At 35.8% G+C, this 25,747-nt stretch overlaps 1 protein-coding gene across 1 annotated transcript in view; it reads left to right on the top strand.

The window, feature by feature from the left end:
* GPC5 (glypican 5) overlaps positions 1 to 25,747 on the top strand; it is a 1,048,823-nt gene that overhangs the window by 185,018 nt on the left and 838,058 nt on the right. The gene's annotated exons all lie outside the window — the stretch shown is intronic.

Here is a 25,747-nt window from a genome sequence, read left to right as displayed (position 1 = left end):
AATGAGCATATACCACTGTTCTTAATACATGACATGTGAAACATAAAGGTATCTTATCAAAAGAATATTTCATTGAACTGTCCTATTAATTAGAAACAAATATTATGATACATGTTGTAAAGACCACCTCCACTCTGAACCTATTTGGGTTTTGGTAAGAAGGACTCTTTTTTTTAGTCGTTAGTCTTTTTATCACAATTTGTATGTACATATATTTCACTTTTTTCTCAGCAAAGTTTTGAATGTATAGTTGATACTTATTTCTAGTATTATATATCAGAAACTATACTTAAACCTTGTACAGAGTTTTTATTGATATTAATGTACTCTAGAGTCGCTGGTATGCTTCTCATAATTGCTCTGCAAGCCTTAACTTTATGTGGGACCGGTTGCTAGGACCCCACCTTAATGAGAGTTTCTGTATCTTGAGCAAAGTTTATGTAAGCAGGTCATGGGGGCCTGTGTCCAATGCCATAGACCTCTCCTTTCTTGGTGGTGATAATAATAGCTACTTTACTTATCTTGTGACTGGTACATTAGGAAAGTAGAGCTCTCTCCTAAGTGGCAAATACAAAAATAAATTCCATTAAGGAAAATGTAACAGAAAAGGGTGTCACAGTTAACTGCTGAGTTCAACCTCACAGCCTCTAGTGAGTTAAACCGATTTCCTCAGAGAGAAACCTCCAAACCAAAGTAAGTAGGTGTCTTACACTGCCCCGGGGCCAAGTGCTGAGACATTTCTTGGAACTGAGTGATCTTGGAGTTGGATCAGGAGCTGAAGTGACAGTAAAGGAGGGGCCAGAGTGAATAGTAGGAACTGGACCAGAGCCTGAGGCAGAATGGCTGAGGTCAGCTTGGAGAAAGCCTGTTGTCCTCAGAAGCAATGATATTAAGTCCATCAGTGAATGTCACTCAGTCCCTCAGGAGGGAGGTCATTCTTCCTGACAAATTTCAGGAACCTTACTTTTGCATAAGAAAAACAAAACCTCCAGGTGAAACTAATTCCTACTTACTGAGATCCTCATAAAGGCTTAAGAAAACTTTGAATATTACATTAGTTCTTGAATTTCTAGTGGCTCAATCCTTTGTTTCTAGTAAACAATCCTATTAGGAAATCGGCATCTAAGCAGACTAGATAATAAGGATAATTACGTGCTGATGTATACATGTCATTGTTGGGATTCCCCAGGAAAGGGACTCTAGGACAGAGATTTGTACATAGGAGATTTATGGCGGAGTGTCCTTGCAGTCACCAAGGGACTGGAGGAAGTAGGACTGTGCAGAGGGAGCAGTTGAACTGGACTGTAGCTGTAACAGAAGCCTCATGGGACTCCAGTGGGGACTCGAGTTGGGAGGGCCCTTTCAGGTTGCCCTGAATTGAAATAAAGTGATGGGTCTTTTATTGCCCACCACCACCCTCACTGACTTATCATTGAATGGAGGGCTACTGGGGTGGCAATGGGGTATATTAACTCAGCTCTGAGTCACCCCAGCTATGAGCCATCAACAGCCAACAATATTAGCTGCAGCTGGAGGATAGAAAGCCTTGGTTTAGGGGGCACCCCACAGCATCATGCACTATACTTTGCTATGTATATCTGGGTTATTGGAAAACTCTAGTACACACTAGATCATAAAATCAAAAGAGCTTATAATAAGCTCCTCTCATTGAGACAGTACAATCTTAGTGGTCTCCAAAGTGGGGTAAGCAAGCATTCCCCAGGGAATATACAAGCCAGTCTATTTTAAGAAAAATAGAACTTTGTTATATATTTATCCTATCTCATTCTGTTATTTTTTTTTAGTTGTAGGAAGATGTATAAAATATGTAAAAGTGCATGGCAAATGTATATAATTTAGAAATGCATAAATATATGTATCCAATGGGTGTGTGTTCAAAGTGTTTTTATGCAATACAACACTTTCCCATATGATGAAAACAGATAGAAAACCCTCTTATAGATAATAAGGATGGAGCTGCTATATAGGAAAGAATGCACGAAAACATATTCACAAAGAAGTAAGTACATATCCCAAATATAGGATTCTTGAAAACTGTTAGGAAGAGGGTTCCCTGAAATGTTGCCCATTCAGCTTAACGTTTCCTCCTACTTGTTTCATAGTTCCACCTTTTCAAGGTGGGAGAGGGAAATAATCCCACTTGGTTTTTTTTTTTTTTTGCTACTGTGTTAAATTGAGTCCCATTCTATAACCTTTATGTTAGTGTACAGATCTCCAATTATTTATGCTTTAGTTTCATTCTAGGTTACAAGAGAATATGGAATAAAATGCTACCTTTGAGGTGTAGCTTTTTCTACTTTTTTTTTTTTTTTTTTTTTTTTGTAGGTCTCTTTATTGAAAGTCTATGAACGGATTTTTTTTTTTTTTTTTTTTTTGAGCTGAGCCATTCTGCCACCTGTTGGCAGCTCAGCGGCTGCTCAGCTCAGGCCGGCAATCGAACCGGAGGTGTAGCTTTTTAATATCTACTAGGATGATATAATTGAAACTTAGATTTTTATAGAAGATAGCAGGAAGGCATATTTTTTACAAGTATCACTAAAATGTTCACCTTTAATGTCTTAGAACATATTCTTTCCTAAGCCAGCTCTCCAAGAAATGAAGAGAAAGTTTTTATTTTACCAGACTTTTGACTGCTGATAATATGTGTGTGCCCTGGTGGGGTGGCTATTGTACTGTCAATATCAAGGGGCAGCTAAAAAAGCCTCATCACAGTGTCAGACCTGAAAAGGAGCAGAAAACTGTCTTCTGTGAGAATTTATTAATTGGGAGTAAGTGTGCGACCAAGGAAGGAGTAGAAGTTGGAACATATTTTGGAATCTAATCTGTACACTTAGATGACCACTTATTTGTGTTTGAGTGAACACTGAGTTTATTTTTTTATTGTAATGGATGTTAAGTGCATTTGTTAACAGTTTACTATGAAAATTCCATTTCTCATCATAGGCATCAGCAAATGTTCCTCTTGTCCTTTATTTCCATATATAAATATTTATATATAGAAATAAGCCTGGCATATTTATTAGCAAACATTGGCTCCGTACAGTAGCCCTCAAATGCTTTTTTTTGTTTGCCTGCCATTGAACTACACCTCATCTTCTACCCTGAAACCTTTGTAATTAGAGTGACAAAACACAGGGATTTTACTTTGAAAATGCCACTTTTTAAATCTCTTAATAATTAACTTATTCAAAATATTCAATCAATACTTATTGAGTTCCCACTATGAGCCTGGTTCTAACAAGGCACTGAGGTTAACCAAGTGAACAAATCAGACACAGCCTGCTCTCATGGGTTTACTTTCTAAGAAAAAGTTAACAAATATGTACAATAACTGCAGCTGACAAAGAAAACAAAACCGGATAAGGTAGGGAAAGGTACTTAAGAAGAGTGTGTTAGTGGAGGCCACTTAAAGGGGCATATTTGAGTTGATACTGAATGAGAAATCATAGGAGGGGAAGAAAAGAATCATAGGGAAATCTGGGAGAACTGTGTTTGGGGCAGAGGAAATAATAAATTGAAAGGAACTGTGGCAGAAATAGGTTTATTGTCATCATAGAACAGACAAAGCCATGTGGCCAGAACAGAATGAAAGAAGGGGAAGAGAAAAACATCAACTGAATTATGGGGAGTCTGGTAGGCTCTGGCAGGGAGTTTAGATTGTATCCTAAGTGGAGTGGGAAACCATGGAAAGACTGTAGTTAGAAGATGATACAATTTAATTAATGTTTTATGGCGATAATTTTGGCTTCACTATGGAAAACAGACCTTGAAGATCAAGACTAGAAGAAAGTCATAGAGGCAGAAGATCGTGGTGAGTGGAGCTAGAATAAAAAGAGTGAATAATATGAGAAGCAGATAGATTTAGATGAATGTGGGAAATGGAAGTATTTCACATCAAAACTATTAGAGGGGAATATGAAATGGCAGAATAATATGAAAGAGATGGGTATTGCAAGTCTCTATGAATGGAAAACGCATTTATGAAATATATGGTGGTACCTTGTAGATGCTTACAGACAAGAGATTTAGTAGCATTAACTTCCTCTTACTGAAGAATAATCAGTGTTCATTATAAGAAATTCAATTTATTTACTTATTCTTTAATTGTCAAAATATTTAATTGGATATAATATATGCTTTTAAAATAATAAATTGTATAAGATCTAATAGTAGGTCTAGTAACCACAATAATTTTGAAGTAGTGATGATTTTAAACAATCTTAAGATAGCTGCAACCAGTGTATCAGATTTGAAGATAGGTAATTTCTATTGGTGCCAAAGTCACAGATACTGCTATACTACTATGTACTGCTAATACAAACCGTAATGCTATGGTTTGGTGCCTACATTCAAAGTCAAAATAAGTTCTAAGCTTTATTTAGAGGTTAATGAAAAGATATAATTTTTTTACCCAACCAGGTTCACAAACTCCCTGAACTCCATCTACCAATGGAGGATCAATTAACAAATCCCAGGTTAAAACCCCCTGATAGGAGAAATTTAATAAAGTAAAACTTTAACTTTGGTTCTCAAAACTCAATGAGGAAAAAAAAAACAACTCAATGAGGCAATTTACAAAAGCCCTGTTACGATCCAAAATAGCTTAACACACCTGAGCAGTACCAAGCAGGACTATTCATTCAATAATCTTCAGAGGAATTTTGTAGGAAGAGCAAAGTCACAGGGAAGAAATATTTTTTAACCAGTGATCAAATATCCATCTTATAATACCTGTGTATTTCTTGAGGAGTTTCTCTTTTTTATGAAGACTAAGTCACTGTAATCATATCAGGTTCCACAAAATCACAAGTTGTGCTGAGCAGTAGGGTACTGTGGGCAACTAAAGTGCTGGATGCTACTGCCTCTGCATTAAGGGTTGGTGTTCCCTCTTCCATGGCTCAGCCCTTCCAGCCAGACTCACTGTGTGGTAGATGGGAACCTCTGTGTCATTGTGTGTACATGACCTCAGAAGAGAAATCACCATTTCCAAAAGATTATTGTTGCTGTTTCAATCACTTCTCTGCATGACACTCTCAAAGTAAAAAAAAAAAAATGTCCAAACCTCTGCATTTCATGTCTTACTTTTCATACCTTTCTCTTCTCTCTTCCACCTCTGGTCCTTCTGACAATCCTGAGCCAGGTCCCTGGGGACATGCCACATCTGTCCCTGGTGACTTTCCCCTCTTCTCTGCCAGAAACCTAGGGTGAGGCCATCCTTGGTGTCTGGCAGAGTACTGGTCCCATGAGGTTGCCTGAGGGCACCTGGCCAGAGCGGGAGTTGGTGACATACTCTGTAGCAGTTTCCTACTTTCCAAAGCCTCTGCTTGAGGTGGACAATGATGCTTATACCTTTAAAAATTACCTGTGATAAATACGATGTGGCCAATAGCTGGTGAGGAATTTCCTAAAGGGTCAACATGAACTTTCTTAGGTGTTTACCTCAGACTGAATTGTCCTTTGATAATCGATTTGAAACAATACTTGATTACTCTGAGTTTATCTGACTGAGGAAATGTATGAATATTTTAATTCAGATTTTCTCTCCTAGGAAACTTACTTTGAAACTTCTTGTTTTCATATTAACTAAGTTTGTTTAGGGCAAATTTGTTAGCAAAAGTGTCACAGTTATGCAGCAGTTTATATGTAAGCATTAAATAACATCCATCACTTTTCAAAGAAAATGATGTCAGCAGTTAAAATCCTAACCTCTGAGAGGACTCCTCACTGGGACAATGCCTGCTCTCCTCCAATCCTCCCCCTGAAGCCTACATACCTCAGTCTACCCTCCATAGGTCTCTGTGGCCCCCTGAATCACGGTCACTCTGCTGGAGCCCAAGAGAATCATTTTCAACATTGTTAACTTCAGCAAAACCAAGAGTCTTTATAGAGATGGGATGGCCCCTATGGTGAAATCTACCAGCAGACCAAAATGGCAAAGGCTGCCATCTAAAAATGTGTACTACTACCGCTGCCCAGACCACAGGAAGAATTACGTGATGTCCTTCGCATTTTGTTTTGACCGAGAAGAAGATACTTACCAGTTTGCTTACTGCTACCCATATACATACACTCGCTTTCAGCATCACCTTGACAGCCTGCAAAAGAGAAACATGGATTATTTCTTTTGGGAGCAGCTGGGTCAGAGCGTGAAGCTGCTGACCCCACTGCCTGGCCTGGCTGACAGAACCCTGTACCCACCAAGCCCAGAGGAAGACGGAGCAGCTCCGGGACAGAATGCCACAGATTCCCGCTCTTATTACCTGAGGGCAGAGTAGCCAAGAGTACCAGGAGGAAAACTACCACCCAAGACACCATGTGTAGTAATGAGAATGTTACAGAAATACCTAGCAATGCTGGTCTGTCTGGTCTTAACACCTCGCACAGTCTCTCGAGCAAAGACCACAGGGGTCTCATTCAAATTTAACAAACATAATAGGTGTCTCCTATGGGCAAGACCTAAACTGTAGACCAGCACCTTCCCTTAACATTCCAGGAATGTGACTTTTCAGCCTCTACTCACACACTTCTTGAGGTGGCAATGGTAAAAATGTCCTACCACCCCCGGAAGGAGCTGTCTCCCTGTAACAGCCCCTCTTTGGTTCCAGCTCCACCCTCTGACCCCACCTTGCACCCCACTTTGCGTGTACTTGCTCCTGTAGCCCCTGGACAGGCCTGCAAAGTTAGCCAGGCAGCAACCATACCCCCTCATGTCTTCCTCAAGCGTTTCCCTCCCTTTCTCCTCTTCCTGTAGTTCTACATTTCTTCATACTCCATGGTTTCTAAACTTTGGACCTTCATTGATGTTCTCTGGACTTGATCTAGGTTGTCCATTTCCTTCTTAAAATGAACTGAATGGACAGCTCCACAGGTGACCTAAGCATCGCACAGCAGAATAGGACTGTTGCCTCCTCAGGATACCACACCTCTAGAAATGTAGCCAAAATTGATGTTAGCTTCATTTTACAGTAAACCCTCCCTGTAGTAGATTTTTGGTGTTTTTCTTTAAATAAAGCTATTTTTTATTTCTCTTGAAAAAAAAAAATCCTAACCTCTGAGCAATTGTGAACAATAATGACCCACTGCTTAGAGATTGCTTTACCTGTTTTCAATATGAAACATAAAAAGTAATATTACAGCAACTTTATACAATTCTTTTATTGCAAAACCAATAAATGTTACAGTGTTGTTAACAGTAGTAGGTTTAAGTAACAGTTTATTTCTTTAAACCTAACAATTCTAATACATATAAGAATATTATCAGTTTCTATTAAATATTCATTTTTCTAGAGAAACTAAATCTTCTTTTGAAGGAGCTCTTCATGTATAAAATTTATTTGATTTTGAAATGTGAGTAAAAGAAATAATCATAACCACTTACTAAAAGCCACAAATTATGTAGATATTTTATAATATGTATTTTAATAATCACAACCTACTGGATTCAAGCAGAGATGAGAGACTCTCTTATTTTATGTAGGGAAAGACTATGCTAGATTGCCTCTTTTTTTTTCCTCATTCAGTTCCTAGGATACCAATATGATAAATAGTAACTTGAGCCCTGATAGACTGAGATATGGTTCTAGTTTAAATCTCAACGGAGAGTTATAAGGTTAGTGATTATAAATACGGAAAAAAATAAATGACACAGCATTTTAAAAAGATATTAGGACCTGCCGAATGGCGCGTTGGTTAAGAGTTGACTTGGGATGCCAGAGGGCCCCGGTTTGGATCCCACATATGAGGGCCAGTGACACTGCCCTCTACAGCTAAGATGCTGAACAACAGCTCAACCTGGAGCTGGGCTGCAGTGTCGCCAGCGACGGCGTAGGCTGCAGCCCCTGCTGCAGTGGGTTGCCATGGGCTACCATGTGTAGCCAGCAGACAGCGTGAGTGGCCAGCAGCCCCCGTGAGCGGCAGTCCAGAAGCCGGAGACTGATCTGCCTCGCCCGGGAAGAGCACAATGATGGTGCCAACTTGGGCCAGTGAAGCAACATCCTCCACAACTAGACTGAAGAACAAAACAACAGCAACGTGTCTGTTCCCATCCCCCAATTCCCCAATAAAAATCTTAAAAAAAAAAAAAGATATTAGTGTCTAGTGGCAGGATGGCTCAGCAAAAAAAAAAAAAAGATATTAGTGTCTAAAAGTTCCTGAATTTTGAAAACTGTTCAAGCTTTTTTCATTAAACCACTTACTATAAAACACATTTTAGAAAGGTTTTTCTATTTGTTAATAGCCTATAACGGTGATGCAGAACTAGTCAATCATAATTGACTGGTCAGTTGCTAATTGTGATCTGTTTCACCGTTAGGTGGAAGCTGATTCTGTGAAATACCTTCACTTCTACCGACTCCTTTTCTTGCTCAGGAATTTGTCACAGCACCCTGACTCCTTCCCCCTCATCTCCTCTACACAGAAGTTTCATGTCCTCAGGTTTATAGTATTAATATGCCAGAAAGACAAGCACGTCTTGATTTTGTATTAGCAATGCAGCAGTGATCAAAACACATTTAGTTATCTTTTGGTTCAGAAGAAAGTACTTGAAATGCACTCAATAACATTGAATGGTCATCTAATTTAGCAATTAGTGTGTCTGAGTAAATTCAATGGAAGGTTGCTTTCTGGAGTTTGTGGTATAATGCACTAACTTCACTATTGGCCATTTCATTAAAAGAAATCAATTGTCAGCATAAAACCAACTATTTCAATTAGTGTACAATCAACTGGAAATTAAAGTTTAAACATTCTTTTAGAAAGTAATAGGTTTTGGGTTGGCCATTGATCATTTGCTTTTTTGTTATTTAAAGAGTGTGTAATTATTTTATGTTAGATAAAAATTTGGCTATATTCACTTGGCTGCTGCTGATCTTCCATATTATCATTACCTGTCAAGATATGAGCTATTTACCTGCCATGTTTTTTGTTTCTAAAACATGTTGAAAGAACATTGAACACTAGAACTTTCATACCTTTTATTTAGGTGATTAGGACACACTATAGCCATTGATAGGTTAAAATCTTTAATCTTGCTGTTTAAAAAATAATGTGAAATATGGTTTATGAGATTTCAAATTATAGCCAGCTCCCACTAAATTCAGACTTATTTTTTTAAATTGAAATTACTGAGATTTAAGTTATTTCAGGAATTATGAAATCTAAAAGATAAATGTACAGCATTATAAACAACTTGAATACGTGAGAAAAATAATGCTTTTGACAATTAGTAGACATAAAACTATCCATTTAGTGACCTCAAAGTACTAAAAAAATAAATTTCCTTTAGTTTTACTAAAATATTGGGTCGTCCGGAAAGTCATGACGTATTTTTCTATGCTTTTCAATGCAAAAATGCGTCATGACTTTTCTGACGACCCAGTACATTTGCCAGAATATAGTAAGCAATGTGCTGAAAGAGCATGGCTTTTGTTTATTTTTATTTATTTATTTATTTCCTGAGCCACCTGCCACCTGTTGACAGCTCCGCTGCAGCTCATCTCCAGCCGGGCATCAGACCACTGCTGCTCAGGCCTTGCACTCTTGAGTGAGCTCTTAACCAACTGAGCCACTTGGCCGGCCCTAGAGCATGGCTTTTGAATTAGCACAAGGCATGTGGCTAAATTTCAGTTCTTGTGGGCACAAACTGCATGTTTTAGTCACCTTACTTAACATCTTTAAGCCTCAAAATAATTTTGATATATAATCAAAAAGACAATAACAAGTCAGGTGAAGTGTAGAGAACCGGAACCCTCAAACATTGCTGGTGGAATGTAAAATTGTGCAACTATTTTGGAAAATAGATAGTTCCTCAAAAGGTTAAACACAGAGTTATCATATGACCCAGGAATTCCACTCCTGTGTATATCCAAGGGAAAAGAAAATATGTGTCCACACAAAAAGTTGTACGTGGATGTTGATAGTAGCATTATTTATAATATCCAAAAAGTGGTAACATCTGCAGTGTTCATCAACTGATGAATGGATAAATAATATGTGATATATCTATACAATGAAATATTGTTCAGCAGTAAAAAGGACCGAACTGATAATGGTACAACATAGAAGAACATTGAAAACATTATTCTAAGTAAAACAAGCCAGTCACACTGTATGACTTCGTGTATATGATAAATAGTAATCAATGTATTTTACCATTTTATTGGGCATCAATTTTCATTTGTATTAGAACATTCCCTTATACTGGCAATAACTGTGATTGGTATACTGAAGCCTTTTCCTACCTGACCCTGATGGTCTTAGGAATACCATACAAATAAGACAATGATTTTTTTGATATTTGAATGTCTGTAAAGTTTTATCAGTTTTTGCCTGTTTTATTTCCTGATTCACTGTCCTTTCCCCACCACACTGCTGTCTGATTACTGCCTGGGTCATCCCACTGGAATGCTCTTGGAAACTCCCTAGCCTATAATCCAGTAGCCTATTATCAGTTCTTATCTCTCTTGCATATTTAACAACACTTAATCTATGTTGTTGACCCCCTTCTCTTTGCTCTCATTCTCTTAATTTCTCATTGACCTTTTTGATTACTCTTACCCCAGGATCTTTGCTCCTCGTTTAATTCCTTTAAATGCTGTGCTCATCTGGGATCTCACCCAGTCACTTTTCTCATTCCCCTTCTTTCTCTGCATCTCTCTCTCTCCATTGGATTCATTATAGCCACATAGTAATCTTAGTCCCAGTTGCTTCTCCCTGAGTCTCAGATAATCAATCTACTGGGCAAAGACCATGAAATTTCAAAATCAACATGGCTGGAAGAGAACACCATCCAACATCTTACCCTTTCCCTAACTTGTTCCCCCTTCTGTTTTTCCTAGTTGCCTAAACCTATACCTTGGATATCATCCTAAATTTCCTTTTTTTCCTTATCTCTCCTTATCACCATAGTCTTGTAATTTTGTCTCCTAAATATTTTTTAACCTTCTTCTCCTTACTACTTGGCCATTGCTGTTGTTGACACCACCACCAAGTCCTATCTAGATTAGAACAATAATTGTATCCCAGTTCTACAATCACTGGTCCAGAATATATCCTCAGACAGTTGTACAATATATAAGTGACATCTCCAGTTTCTCTTTTACACTCCTTGCACAGCACACTGCTGTCTGGTTTATGTGTTCACAACCCCATTGAAGTGACCTTGAAAAAGTCACTAATTATCTCTTGTGGCAGGATCCAGTAGACAGTTATCAGTCTATTGGTAGATTGATCAAGCCAATAATTACTTAAAACCATTCAATTAAACATTATACTATTAAGGTGAAATTCAATCTCTCGGATTTTTGGTTAAACATGAAAGTTTGTCCACAAGTACATCTCTTTTCTATAACTATTCTAAAATGACAATAAGTAAATATAAATTCAAAGGGAAATAGAAGAGTCTAATACATTTAAAAAACAACATTCAAAGTAGATACAGGAATGGAAATTGTCATGGATAACATAAGCTGCAATCCAAATATATACAAAGAAGTTTACTTATAAGATGTGAGATGGTTCATCTGGCAACGCCTGGGGTGCACAGAAATACTAGATAGCATGAAGAACAGAGGTGGTGTACAGAGCTAAATATATGCATATTGTTTAACTCCTCAAATCAATGCTGCACTCCAAATAATTTGTCTCCTATTTCTCCCTTGCAGCCTGAAGTTGCATTTTCTGGAAAACAAAAACAAAGCAAACAAAACAAAAACAAAAAAACATGTACCAGTCAGGTTCCTGGCTGCAGCCAGAATAGAGGTAAAGATAAATCACAGAGCAGGAAATGCAAGAACTAAATGTAAAGTCATATACTGACCTGTCTGAATGCTGGCATGCAGATACCTACTGCCCATATAGAAACCTAGATGACTCTTCTTTGAAGAAACTCTAAGGAAAACAATTTCATGTAGTGATTGGGCCTCTACCCATTGAGAAGTTATTTTACCACCTAATTCAATGGTGGTGAAATCCTCTATTATACCTTACTGACATACAAAACTGCCCAGTATAAATAGACAATCATTGATCACTATACGTTTATGTAAAATATAAAAAATATAAATGCAAAAGCAAAAAACATACAAAAAAATGAAAAGAAAGGCAAAAGATAGTGTAAAAAAATACCCCTAGGCTATATGAATATCCTAAAAAAAATGGTAGATTGGATTATATTCTTTAAACAATAATACATTCCTTCTAAAGGATGAATAGAAGAATATGAAAGAGCTTCAGAAAATTAAAAACATAAAACTTAAAAATTCAGTAGAAGGGTTTTGAAGATAAAGTGAAGAAAATATTTTTAAAATAATAACAAGAAAAGAGAAGGAAATAGAGAGTAAAATGATCAGATGTGAGAATTTCACTCTAAGCTCTAAATAATAAAAATTTCAGAGAAAAGAACCAAACTAGCAGAGAGAAGGAATTTATTCACCAAATACTATATCAGCTGTTTTTTAGAGTCTTGACTCTATATTGAGCCTACCAAGTAACCATCACAATGAACACACACACACACACACACACACACACACACACACACACAAATCATGAAATTTTTGAATACTGAAGAGAAGATATTAAAATTTACCAGAAAATGAAATTGAACATACAAAATGCGTACAGATGCATACAAATAATGAGATCAAATTTGTGTTGCTTATCAACAGGAATACTAGAAGATAATGACAAAAAAATATCTTCAAATTTCGAGGCAATTGATTTCTGACCTGAAATTTTATACTCAGCTAAATTAGCAATCAAGTATGAGGCTAGATTAATGAGTCTTTCAAATAGGTAAGGATATACAAATTTATATTTTATATGTCTTATGAAAATATAAAGCTGTTAGCAAAAGGAGTAAACCAGAAATTAGAAGATTTGGGTGCCAGGTAACATGGTATTGAACATAACAGAACAGGGAAAAGACTGACTGTTTGTAAGAGGGAATCAATCCTTAAAATGATGTGTAGGTTGTATGGACTAGATATTACTAAGCATTTGACAGATCTGCTAGAACATTTGAGTAAAAAATGAGATACATACATTGACAGATGTGACAGATACAAGGCAAACTATGCACCTTGATAGCTACTGTGGTAATTATAGATTATAGGAAAGCAAAAAGTTTTAATGAAAAAAAATATAACCATAATCCACTATTGCCCTGAGCCAAATTAAATATTTATAGATACAACTATTACTTTAATCAAGTTTTTGCTATGGCTGTATTAGTTGGATGGGGAAAAGAAAAATGGGACTTGCTGATACAACAGGAAATCAATGAATATTGTGAAGAATTGATAATCAAGAAAAATTGCCTATTTAATAATTTTTTTCGACATGTAAGGTTAATGCCAGAACGTTTGATCAGGTTGATTATTATTGCCTACAAGGCCAAGAAACTTGGTGTATTAAGTGCTTGCGCACAGGAATGCTGTTTTTCTAACATAAACTTTTTGTTACTACTCAGTTTTTTACTACGTCTATGTGTATTTATTATTCTGATAAATGTAATTTTAAACACTAACGACAAACTCTGCATGATGATTTATATGGACCTGCATAATGTGGCCTTCTGTGTCTCCAGGCTTGTTTGCTAATTTTTCCTTTTTTCTACAAGCCTGACATCTACTCTCCCACATAAACACTTATCATTGTTTCCGTTCTTTCAACATTTCAGGCCCTTTCTTACTTTTAGATCTTCCATTTTTTCTTTCTTTTTTTTTTTTTTTTGAGTAAGACTATTTTTTTACTACATTTAGAAATAATCAATTTAGATAGATAGATATATTAGCTAGACAGATACCTTTCGGGATAAACTGAACAATAAAATGCAGCATTCATATGAAGAAAACTTTAAAATCCTACTTCAGATTCCATTTTTTCTTTAACAACAACAACAACAACCCAATTATTATTTTTACTTGGAAAACAGCAATTGTATCTCTTTTCTCTGTAACTCATAGTCATCCATTATATCTCAGTTTGTCTCAACAAAGAACACATGTACTCTTATGTTCTCCTTTGCACTCTGTAACTGACTTAATTGAGTACTTCTCTGGAGAAGAAAAGTCAAGGAATTAAAAAAACAAACAAACAAAAAACATTAAAAAACAAGGTATTGGGTAACATCCATAGTGCACTCTCTTTCTCTGTACTCATTTTCTGTTCTCAAATATCTTAGTAACATTAGTGCAGCTTTTCATTATTTCTGATCCTACCTAATGTTTGTCTTCCTACTCTCTCTCTGACTTTAGTGTTTTGAGTTATAGCTCACAAATGTCAATTAATTTTTTTAGTTTGAACCTGACTAATCTTTTTTTGCTCTGATTAAATGCTCTGCCGAAACCCCGCCTCCAGATTTTTCTGGATGTTAGTTCAAACTTATAATTCTACCAATCTAATTGAATTCCTGGGGTCATAATTGTTCAGAACGCTTCCCAAACAACTCAGCCTTTCTTTTATTCATGATTTTCTGGGCCATGTCCTCTCCTGATAACTCTCACAATTCGACTCCAAATAACCCAAAGTTTGGCATGCAAAAAAAAAAAATTTACCTAGTGATCTTTTATAGCACCCCTTTGCCATGTATAGTTTTTGCCTGGCTCATGCATGTTCTCAGCTTTCTGCAGGTATGAGTCTATAATGCTTTGCAGACTCAATAACTGTTCTCTGTGGTCACTTGAATGACAGTTTATGAATGTGCTTTAGAGAGGTGATTGGTCAGAGCAGAGCAGTTTCTGGATATATGTCTGGCATTTCAGCAGCACTTAGCCACATGGCCCCCTATAGTTTTGAAGCAGTTAATGCACCTTGAAAGTAGGCTGACTTATGAGAGGAATATGGCTACAAAGGATCAATGGGAAAGTTTCTTAGGCACAGGATATTGAAGAAGTGAAATAAATGCTATATGAAAATTCATTAAAAACTCAAGTATGGAAAAGTTCTATAATAAAATTAAAATAGGAATTACAATCTTAAGAAATGTGATGTCTTATGAATATGAATTCTGCATTTATTATGTGTTTCACATTGATGTGATGGAAAATTAGTTGGTTTCATTAGAAATAAAACAAATCATAAGTTTTATAGTAATGAGTGTGAATAGGCATTTATATACCTTTTACAAGGCAGGTAGGTCAGTTACTGTTTCTGAAAATGATCATTTTGAAACTTTATATCTATCCTGAAACTCATTAAACAGTTGGTAAAATCTAATTTAACTTCCTTTAAGACTGCTTTTCATTTTATCTTATAAAAGCAAATGAGCTTGTCATCTTTTAATTATAGAAGTCTAATTTTAATTTGTTAGATATATATAACGAATAAAGATAGTTGCAAAATTTACTCTATCTTAGTGCCTTCCTATTGTATACATTCATTTTTACTTTAATGATAAGAAAACCCTTTCAAGAATTTTATAAAAGAATCACATTATCAGAAAAGAAGTTTAACATTTTTAGAAAATTAGTACGTTTCTTAAGGTACTTAATAGATCTTGAAGTGAAGACCTCTAATTTATGAGTTTTAAAATATTGTATTTGCACCCATTAAAATGTTTACAGAGTGTAAACTTCATAATTTCTCTTAAAAAGTGAGACATGCCTCGAACATATCAATGAGAGTTATTTATACTTAAATTCTGATTTGAGTAACTGTATTGTGTTTTTTTCATTGATGAGAATTGAGTGGCATAATTGTATGTCATTCAAGGGCACAGCAGCCTTATTAGAAAACAAATTTTCTATGTTTTGTTTCACAAATATGCTCATAACTAGTGAATTGTTCAACTTACTATACTAATTCGTTGAAGTGTCATGTTTTATCCAGTCTTAAAAAGACCTCTTCATCTGACATTTTTTTTTTAAAAGATTTTTTATTGGGGAACCGGGGGGATGGGAACAGACAAGTTGCTGTCGTTTTTGTTCTTCAGTCTAGTTGTGGAGGACACCGCCCCACTGGCCCAAGTTGGCACCATCATTGCTGTCTTCCCAGGTGAGGCACATCAGTCGCCGGCTTCTGGACAGCCACTCACTGCAGCTGCTGGCCGCTCATGCTGGCTGCTGGCTACATACGGTAGCCCATGGCAACCCACTGCCACAGGGTCTGCAGCCTACGCCGTCGCTGGCGACTCACGGCAGTCCAGCTCCAGGTTGAGCTTTTGTTCAGCATCCTAGCTGTAGAGGGCAGTGTCACTGGCCCTCATATGTGGGATCCGAACCAGGGCCCTCTGGCATCCCAAGCCAGCTCATAACCATCACGCCACTCAGCCGGCCCTCATCTGACATTTTAAGACGTATTGTATCTCAACCTATAAATGTATTTCCTGAATTTGTAGCAAGAAAAATTATTCAAAGTATTATTTATTTAAAACAAGCCTTTGTGTTTAATGCCATTTATGATGCCTTTGATTACAGTCTCTGTTATGTCATGGGATGTACCTGCGTTTCCTCTTCGTGCCTAGCAGAGCACATGGAAAGATAAGAAATGTTCAATATATGTCTATTGAATAAATGAATGAAATATCTAGTTGAGTTGATCCCTATATGTAAAATTTTAATGGAATGGGAAAGTGAATTTTCCTAATTATCAAATACTAATAGTAACTTTAAAAATCATTTTAATTACAAATAATATGCTTTCAATTTTGGATTATGATTTTAAAATTCCTATATTGTTGTACTCATTCATCCCATCCATTCAATAACTGAACAAACATTTATTACACATAAGATGCCAGATATATATATATATATATATATATATATATATATATATATATATATATATATATATACAGGGAGTACAAAAGATGATTAAATGAGAGCATGGGTAAAAGTGATTATATTCTAGAAATCTAGAAACTGCCTGTTTCAATTATGAACTAGTCTGATTCTGAGTGAGTTGGGAAGGCTGACAATATCTTTTCACTTTATTCAACAAATATTATTGAGGTTCTAGTATGGATCAGGAGATTTCCTAAGTAGTCGATATATAAAATTGAATAATATTTTACCTGCTTGTAGTAAATCATTCCCATAATAAAAAGATAGAGGATTCACTTTGTAGTTTTTATAGTAAGATTTCTGATCTAACTTCAGAGAATTAGTTACAGTTCCAGGAATCTAAAAGGCATTCGATTGAGATTGAATATAAAATGAAGTGTCAGAGAATATTTAATGATATATTTTGGTACCACGGACTTCAATTAGAATGTAGTTTTAATTTATTTTAACAGATATTATGAGTTGCACATAGTAGGTGTGATGACTGAATAACAAACGTTGAACAATGACTCCTTTGTAGCAATCGTTATTGGAACAATAATTCTGTGTTAAAAAAACATGCAAAACTTAGTGAAATGTAGTGTGAAGCATATTGTTTTTTCTTGTTCATTCACCTGTGGTCAGCTGGAGCTCAGCTTATCAAGGCTGGATTTGGCTGCTTGAAGCCCAGATCTATTGCATGTGCAAATCCTTGGAATGACAGAATTTACTTCTAAGATATTGATTTGTTTTAACAAACTACAAAAATCAGAACAAATTACAGAGAAATTACAATTGAAATACTAGTCTCAGTGACAAAATGAGATTGAATTGTTATGTTAAACATTTGGACTCATTATTTTGTTAGGATTGGTTTATTAAAGCATAATTAGTAACATTATCAGTAGAAAAACATGTGCTATAATTAAATCATTTAAATAATCATTTCTTGATGCCTTAATGTGCTATGTTTTGCAATTCATTAAAATAGATAAGAGTTCTTCGTAAATACAATTTATTTGAATAGTTTGCTTTTCTAGAAATCCTAGAACATTTAAAATCCTTAACATTTTAGAAAATATGCTATTCTGATATTGATGCAATTATGTTTATCTACAAAACATCCAATAAGATAGAAATGTAGGATAATTAGAACATTTGCAACCTGTTCACCTTTGGCAAATATCATGAGTAGAATTTTTTTTTTGTCTTTAGAAAAATATAGATGGTTTTGGAAATGGGCTAGTTCCAGTTTTAATCTAAGAAAAACAACTTATAAGGTTATTTTTACAGGATACCAGTGTTTCTAAACAATGTATTATTTTCTGTTTCTTATATTCATACTTAGAATTTGTTCAACCAAACAGGCTGTTTAATAGTATAGAGACATTAGTACAGATGCCTTCAGAGATCTCACTGTTCCTCCCAACCCATGGAATTGATCACAGGGCTGGGGAGAGGGAAATAAAGCCATTAGGAATGCAGATTCTCTGCTAATAGTTATTTCTTTTCCTTTAAGAAGATTCCTCAATGGATAGGAATATGGACATGTCCGGGAGATATTCTTGAGCTATCTAAAGCATATACTTTCCCTAGAAAATTCAATAAATAAGTCCATTTAAGTGAAGTGAACTCACTGCAACTGATTTTGCATGTGAATGTTTAGTACACACATATCCATGTATTGTCAATCTGCTGTTAGTTACTGAACTGTTAAACAGAACTGAATGAGTATTCTACTGTGTTTAAGAAACATGTGAACCTGCTAAGGAGACTGCCCTAACAAGAAGAACAACACAAACTTCGTTGTTCCTAATACTTCCCATAATGTGTCAGCCACTCTCTTCCTTATCAAGTCCCCTGCTGAACTGGTTTCTAAACATCTATTCTGCTCAGAGACTCTAGTTGACACTGGTGTAAATGACTTTAATAAGCATTTACTCTGCCTGCTTTAATCCTAATTTAATTCTCACATGTTGGTCTCCAATTGATCAAGCAGAAGGAATTACGTGGAGTATCTCTACGTGACTTCATTAAGTAGGGTAAAGAATGAAAAGTTGTGTTTGGAAAGTGATCAAGTCGATAGAGTGCCCCTCTATTAATCAAGTGGCCATATTTCAGTAGGAGGCCACAGCATTTTAAAAGTTTATGTGTTTGTTTGTTTGTTTGTTTGTTTTCTTTGGCAGCCAACAATTTGTCACATTGCATGTTTCAGGGTTACAAAGGAGCCTCATGGTGGGACAAATGCAGGACAGAGGAGACACTTAATGGTGCTCAACCACAATCGCAGTTTTCTTCTTTTTGAGGATTTCAAAGTGACAGCTGGCACTGATCCACCAATTCATTATTTTCTCTTTATTGGATGATTGCACATAGATTGCTTTACCTATATCTTAATTTCAACACAAACTTTTAACAGAATCTTTCATTTTTATCACTGCGTAAGCAGGTGTGATTTTTATCCTTTTTTCTTTTCATTGAGCAGTTACCTCATTTGAAATTTTTCACTTGATTTAATTTAACTTTTTTTTTATGGTAGATACATCTGTTGCTATCTATGTCTGGTTGTCATTTTAATGGGCTGCAAGAGGCTGTGACCACAATAGTGCTGCATTTTCCTGCTGTTCCTTTATTCTTTGTTTTAGGTATATCAGTTTTCAAAAATGGAGTTAGTATATTGTCAAAGCTTTGATTTTTGCCTCTCCAAAATGTTCTTCCATAATTATCTCAATACATTTGGAAGCATTTTATGGTTAATTTATACATAAAATATTAAAACTCCTTCAGAAATTTTTTAGTTTCCCAAATACACATTGATATAGATTATTTAATAGTTGCTACAAAATTATCTGTGGAGCAATAAATTTTGTTTTATAAGGACATTCCCAAATATAATTTAAAAGTGATTAAACCAGCCTTTGATGGCCTAGAAATAATGTACAGTTATTATTTTAACCTTACTGCAAATTGAAGAAGACTATGTATTCAGGATTGGTTATATAATTTTCAGGGCCCAGTGCAAAATGAAAATGCAGACCCGCTTATGCAGAAGTAACTAAGAGTTTCCATACAACCATAGCAGTCCACACACAGGGCCTGTAGAAGCAGGTTGCGTGCCCATGAAGTCAGCCCTGTGTGTTATTTTTTTAGGCTTATCATTTGGTTTGCATGCACATCTTTAAATTATGAAAACCAACCTTCAAGTCAGCTTCAGCAGAATGTTTTAAAAGTGGTAGAAGAGAGAAACAGGGTGTCAACTCTATGGTGATGAAAGAACTAACTCTGGGTAGTGAACACACAATGCATATACAGATGATGTATTATAGATTCATACACTTGAAACCTAAGTAATTTTACTAACCAAGTCACCCCAATACATTTAATAAATAAAAAAATTGTGGAATATTAGACCTATAGAAATAAAACATATAAAGAAAGATTGCACAGCCAACCTGAAATTCAAAGCATGACATGAACTCTGATAGAACTTAACTTTTAGGATTTAATATTCCACCTATATTTTCACTTTTGAAAACTCTAGATATCATTTCTTATGTTAGCTTTAAATCTGACTTCCGTGAATTCTAACTATTGTCCCAAGTTCTGTCCTAATGAACAATTCAGAGATAACTCTATTTCCTGTTCAACTAGGTGGAACCATATGGAAATGTAAATATTCAGCCTTTTGACTTACAAAAAAGACAGTTTTATATATTTCCACCTAAGACATGGCAGCCTATTAAATATGTGAAGGCAAGAACCATACAGCATCTACCCCAGCCAATACCAAATGTATGCTCGTAACATTTCAGAAACCCCAGGTCTTCTCTGCCCCAAACTAATCATTCTTTGACTCTTCACCATATGAGAAATTTTCCAGACCCTTCAATATGTTGGTTGAGTGACTCTAAAAATTAGGTTTATTAATTTTCCTCTTACAATTTGACATTCTTTATTTAAAAAAAAATGGTTCAAATGTTAACAGATAGACTGCATAGCAAAACATGTTTACCAATTGCCATGACCTAAAACAAGTCTAAACTGTGACCCCCCAATTATGTTTTCTTATTGACTTCTACACAATATATCCGTTAGCATAAACTTGTGCAATTTATATGTGAAACCTAAAGAATTTTAGTTACATGTATTCTTTATATCCTTTTGCCCGCAAATAATCCCTTCAATAATGCCTCATCTTCCATTTTTTTTCCTGTTCTTTTCCATTATTCTTTCTTTTAAAAAAACTATAACCATTTCTTTGAAGAAGCACAGTTTTTTCCATTTCTGAGGTCTGAAAGACATTCTTGAAAGGAGTCTCATAAAACTACCTGACATCCGGGTAATTAACACAATAATGTCAGTATAATGAATACAGTTGAAAGTTCTATAAGGCTCATGTGTAACATCAAAAAGCAAATTAGAAAAAAACCAATTCTATTACAGCCTATGGTCTAAATATATAATTTTCTGATGATTTCAACTGGGACAAAAATAACATTAGTACAATGTAGAGCATTAAAGTTCTAAAATTTTTGTCTGCTGAACATTTTCCATCAGAAAGTTTTTTACAGAAGTCCAACATGAGAAAACCTTAGCTCCCATGGAGCTGCTGTCTTCACCACTTGGGAGCTGTATTAACTCCACTGTATTGGCACACACGTAGACACGCCCACCCAGAAAAACATTAAATCTGAATTCTCAGTGGCTGAAACAAACCCAAGATTATTTATTACAAAATGCCCAGTGTTGGTCAGGCTACCCTCTTCCATCTTTAAACTCTGACACTCATTACACATAATCTTGAGATACCCAAAGCTGAAAAAGAGAGAGTTTAAGAATAAGAGAGCTTTTTTCCTGCCTCAGCCTCAAAGTGATACATGTCACTGCAACTCATAGTCTATAAACTAGACATCAGTGCTACATGATCTCAACATAATTAGAAGTCTCCGAATATCTGGAAGTACATGAATATTTTCGGAGCTTGAAATATCTGCCACAAACTCTCTTTTACTTTCTCAGATGCCCCCTGACTCCTCTCCACAGGAACTCCTAATGCTTTACACAGATGACATAAAAACATTGATCTGAAGGGATGATTCCCCTATGCTTCGAGCAATTCTTCATGCAATATTATTCTCCTGTACCCAACTTTCCATAACAAATTACCTACAATGAATCCACTGTATTTCTTGAGAAAGACCAAAATGCCAACATTTGTGTATTAACAAAAGGGCAGAGCTGGGTTCTTTAACAGGCTGCCTAGTATGAGGTTGGGATGATGTTCTTTTTTGAAAACTGGGCCTCTCAAGGACTTCTGACTGAATGGACAAGCTCAGAAGATGCATGAGCATGTCCTAGATTTCCCTCTGAAAGATTTTTGGGCCTGCTCTAATGAAGGAATGAGTCTAGAAAATGTAAGACTTTGAGAGTGGACATGGTGCCTTATTCATCTTAGTCCTTCACATTTTGTTCTGAATCTTGCACTTTCTGTGTTTTAAGTTAAGTTTGGTTGACATGAAACGAAACCTTCGGTTGCGTGCTAAACAGTTCCAAGCCAGGCACCAAAGCGCAACACTCCAGAATCAGTTCTTTTCTTGAATCTTGTTCTCCCTTCAGAGTTTCCAATTTTTATTACAGATACCACCTGTCATACCGTCATTTGGGCTTAACATTTTAGAGTTTCTATTGGGTCTGGTGTATACTTTGCTTTTTATATAGTCAAGCATATTCCAAGGATTGTTGCCTCTGATTCATGCCTTTTTCTCAATTTTATTTCTCCAGTCTAAGTCATTCACATATTAGCTTCCAATTGAACTATTAGAATGGCCTCCTGGCATTTAAACTCTCCTCTTTCAATTGATTGTTCTGTCAGAATTGTCATCTTATAGCAGACTTCAGTCCCCATTTCTCGAAGTATGCCCCAGTGACAACAAAAGTAACAGTTTTTAATAGGTGCTACATGCAGGGAAACAGAGATGGAAGAGTTAGTTTAGTAAATCTAGATTATAAAATCTAGATTTAAACAAAGTTGAATAGGGTTTGCTTTTTGCTGTTGTGGTATTAATATATGTTAGACATTTCTAAAAAGGCCAAACTGAATTTCTGTAATATATTTAACAAAGGGATCTGTTTTCTTAGAAGTATTATTTCAGAACTGCCTTAGATCAGATTTTCAGGGATTCCTCATTATAAATAGAGTCACATCCAGAGGATTTAGTGCTGTAAACAGGGTCCTCTACAACAGACTTAGTGAACATTTCTAGTCGATTTTCCCACCATTTCTTCATGTATTTTTGCTGAGATCAGTGTGCACTCTACAGCTTTCTGTGCATCTTCTACTCTGTGTCTTTGTTCTCACAGTTGTTTTTTTACATGGGATCTCTTGCAACCCTATTTACAGATTCTCTCTTGCAAAAATGAACTCATTTATCATGAACAAATCCCCCGCTTTCTCTATTAAGATTCATTGAGATGTTACGTCCTTACAAATCACAGGCAGAAGTAATCTCTACGCAGAGTGTTTTCACAGAAGGATGGGAGAGTTCTACTTTAATGGAATATTTACTATGTGCCCTACAAAATGCTAGGTATTTACATATACTATTTTTTAATCATCTTGTCAATCCAATGAAGAAATATTAATGAACCTGTTGTATAGATTAAAAAATACTGAGATATACACAGTTAGTGCCGGGTGTGCAGGTTTTCTCAGCTATCAGCTAGGGATGCTGTGATTTAAAGAAGATAAAACTATCTCCAGAACTTCCTTGAGTTGCTTACACTCTAGTTCATATCACTTTGTTTTTATTTCTTTTGTAGTATTTCATGAATTTTACCATGTATCCTAATGATTTAGAGCTGGAATACAAACTCTATGAAGACAGATATCATACCTTGTTAGATGCATAACTATTATAATTGCATGTTACATTGATGAATGCACATTAATATGAATTTGATCAATTCTGTTATATTAACTGCTCTTGTAACGTTTTATTTGCTTCATGGTTTTCTTCATTCAGGTTCGTGTTAAAATATCTCTAGGAACTAGACCATATTGTGTTGCTGTAGTAGACGTGTCCTGACTAATGCCTGGACTGTGCTTTCCAGAGACCCGCTTCTTGCTGTTGCTCTAGGATAAGCTTTAAGATTTCAAGTTTATGAAGGAATTTACATTAAAACGTGACAATAAAACCTTACAGCTTGTATTGGTATACAAAAAGTAAGAGATTTTCTAGGTCAGTATCAAGGTGGACAAAATCAACGAAGTTAAAAGAGAGGTCAACAGTAATACTAGTGCAGACATTTTTAAATAGTTGATTGAAAGAATTTTTATTTGTGCTTTGCTTGGGAGCAGAATTTAAGTACTATAAAGAAGGGGTTAATATCAAGAAAGGCTCAAAAATACTTTTCTTTTGTAGGCTCAGGCATGACCCTGAGCAGTTATGCATTGAAGATTGCTCTCTAAATTATCATCTTGAGAGTAATACTTGGTTTTAAATACATATTTTAATGTAATCACATTCTGTGACTGTTATTGGCTGCTTCATTGTCACTAAAAATAAGAATGCTTCATTTTTATCTTAAGAACTGGGTGTCTTCCAAGGTCAAACCTGAGATTTTAGTCTCATTTCAAAACAGACTAGATGGCACTGAAGAATTTACACTGATTCCTGGATAAGCACTACCTCCTCTGTGTCCCTGAACACTATGGGCGCCTCAGAAATGGTTTAGCTCATTGAATGATGTGTTTGATCCCTATTTACTTACTAGGAAAAATAAAGATAGATGTTTGAGAGTCTCCAGGTTCTTTCCAGAGGCAAATGGAACCCAGATGCTCTCAACTCCTTCAAGTTTTAGGGGTCATGCCTCGCGTCTACCTAATGGAGCAGTATTCTAAAACTCACTAAAGTCGACTATAAGACAGCCAGTCTTCTATCAGGCTCTTGTCTCCAGATATTTTATGGAAAACTTTGAGAACTATATCAGTGGATTAAAATCTGTTCTTTTTATTGCTTTTGACCTTTTATCCTGATGTTACAGTAGAAGAGTGTTTCATGCTGTAAGTCAACTTTTGCCATCTCAAATCACTTTTTTCCAGAATAATGCTGCTCTGCATTTCTGCTTTCATTCCAAGTAAAAGCACAGGCTCCTCTCTTAATTCCTCAAAGCAAGTTTAATGCCAGGCTCTAATGTTATTATATCCCCTAGGGTTTAACTATACCCATGGGAATGCTTTAGATGATGTCTTCCAGTCCACATGCCAAAGAAGAGGATTTTCTATCATTCCCATCTAAGGTCTTCCTCTTATATGCTATAGCCTGTACAAAAGCAATTTAAAGCACTAAAATAATAGTCATTTTTTCTATTATTAGACAGGCAGGAGAGGCTTATCACTCCCTCAAATCTTTTTATTTCAGATAGTTTTTTTACCCTTCTTCATTCAGAAATCCTATTGTTGTGTGTTCTTCCCAAACAATGGAACAAATTGTCACACCCCTCTCCCTACCAGGTTCATTCAAGGGAAAAATGCACTGAACTCTTCTTCTTAGACAGGTATTGTTGAAAAAACAAGGTTAGAGTGGAGCAATTGCCTTTTTAATGATATGGCAGATTAAACTTTCTCGATTTAACACTTAGAATGGGTTGAATGCAAAATCATAATTCAGTAAATATTGTGAAAAATATTTTTTCTAAAAATCAGGTTTAGGAGAGCTAGACATAACCTTTGTAGTCATGGAGCTTAGTGTAGGAGGAGTGATGGATATGAACCAAATGACAATATGTGTGATTACTGCTGGACTATGTGATATGAGAGAAGGGCACATGATGCCACAAGACTATAACTTATTGAGGTAGTTATCCCGATAAGAAAGATACTTAGGATTTCTCTGGGAGGGAAAAAAAGTCTCCTAGAGTGATAATACAAGGGAGAGAGAGAGAGAGAGAGAGAGAGAGAGAGA

Source organism: Hipposideros armiger, unplaced genomic scaffold (genome assembly GCF_001890085.2).
Source record: "Hipposideros armiger isolate ML-2016 unplaced genomic scaffold, ASM189008v1 scaffold_534, whole genome shotgun sequence".
In the NCBI taxonomy this organism is placed as follows: domain Eukaryota; kingdom Metazoa; phylum Chordata; class Mammalia; order Chiroptera; family Hipposideridae; genus Hipposideros; species Hipposideros armiger.
The sequence above is the reverse complement of the archived record's forward strand: the minus strand, read 5'-3'. Positions and strand labels throughout refer to the sequence as shown.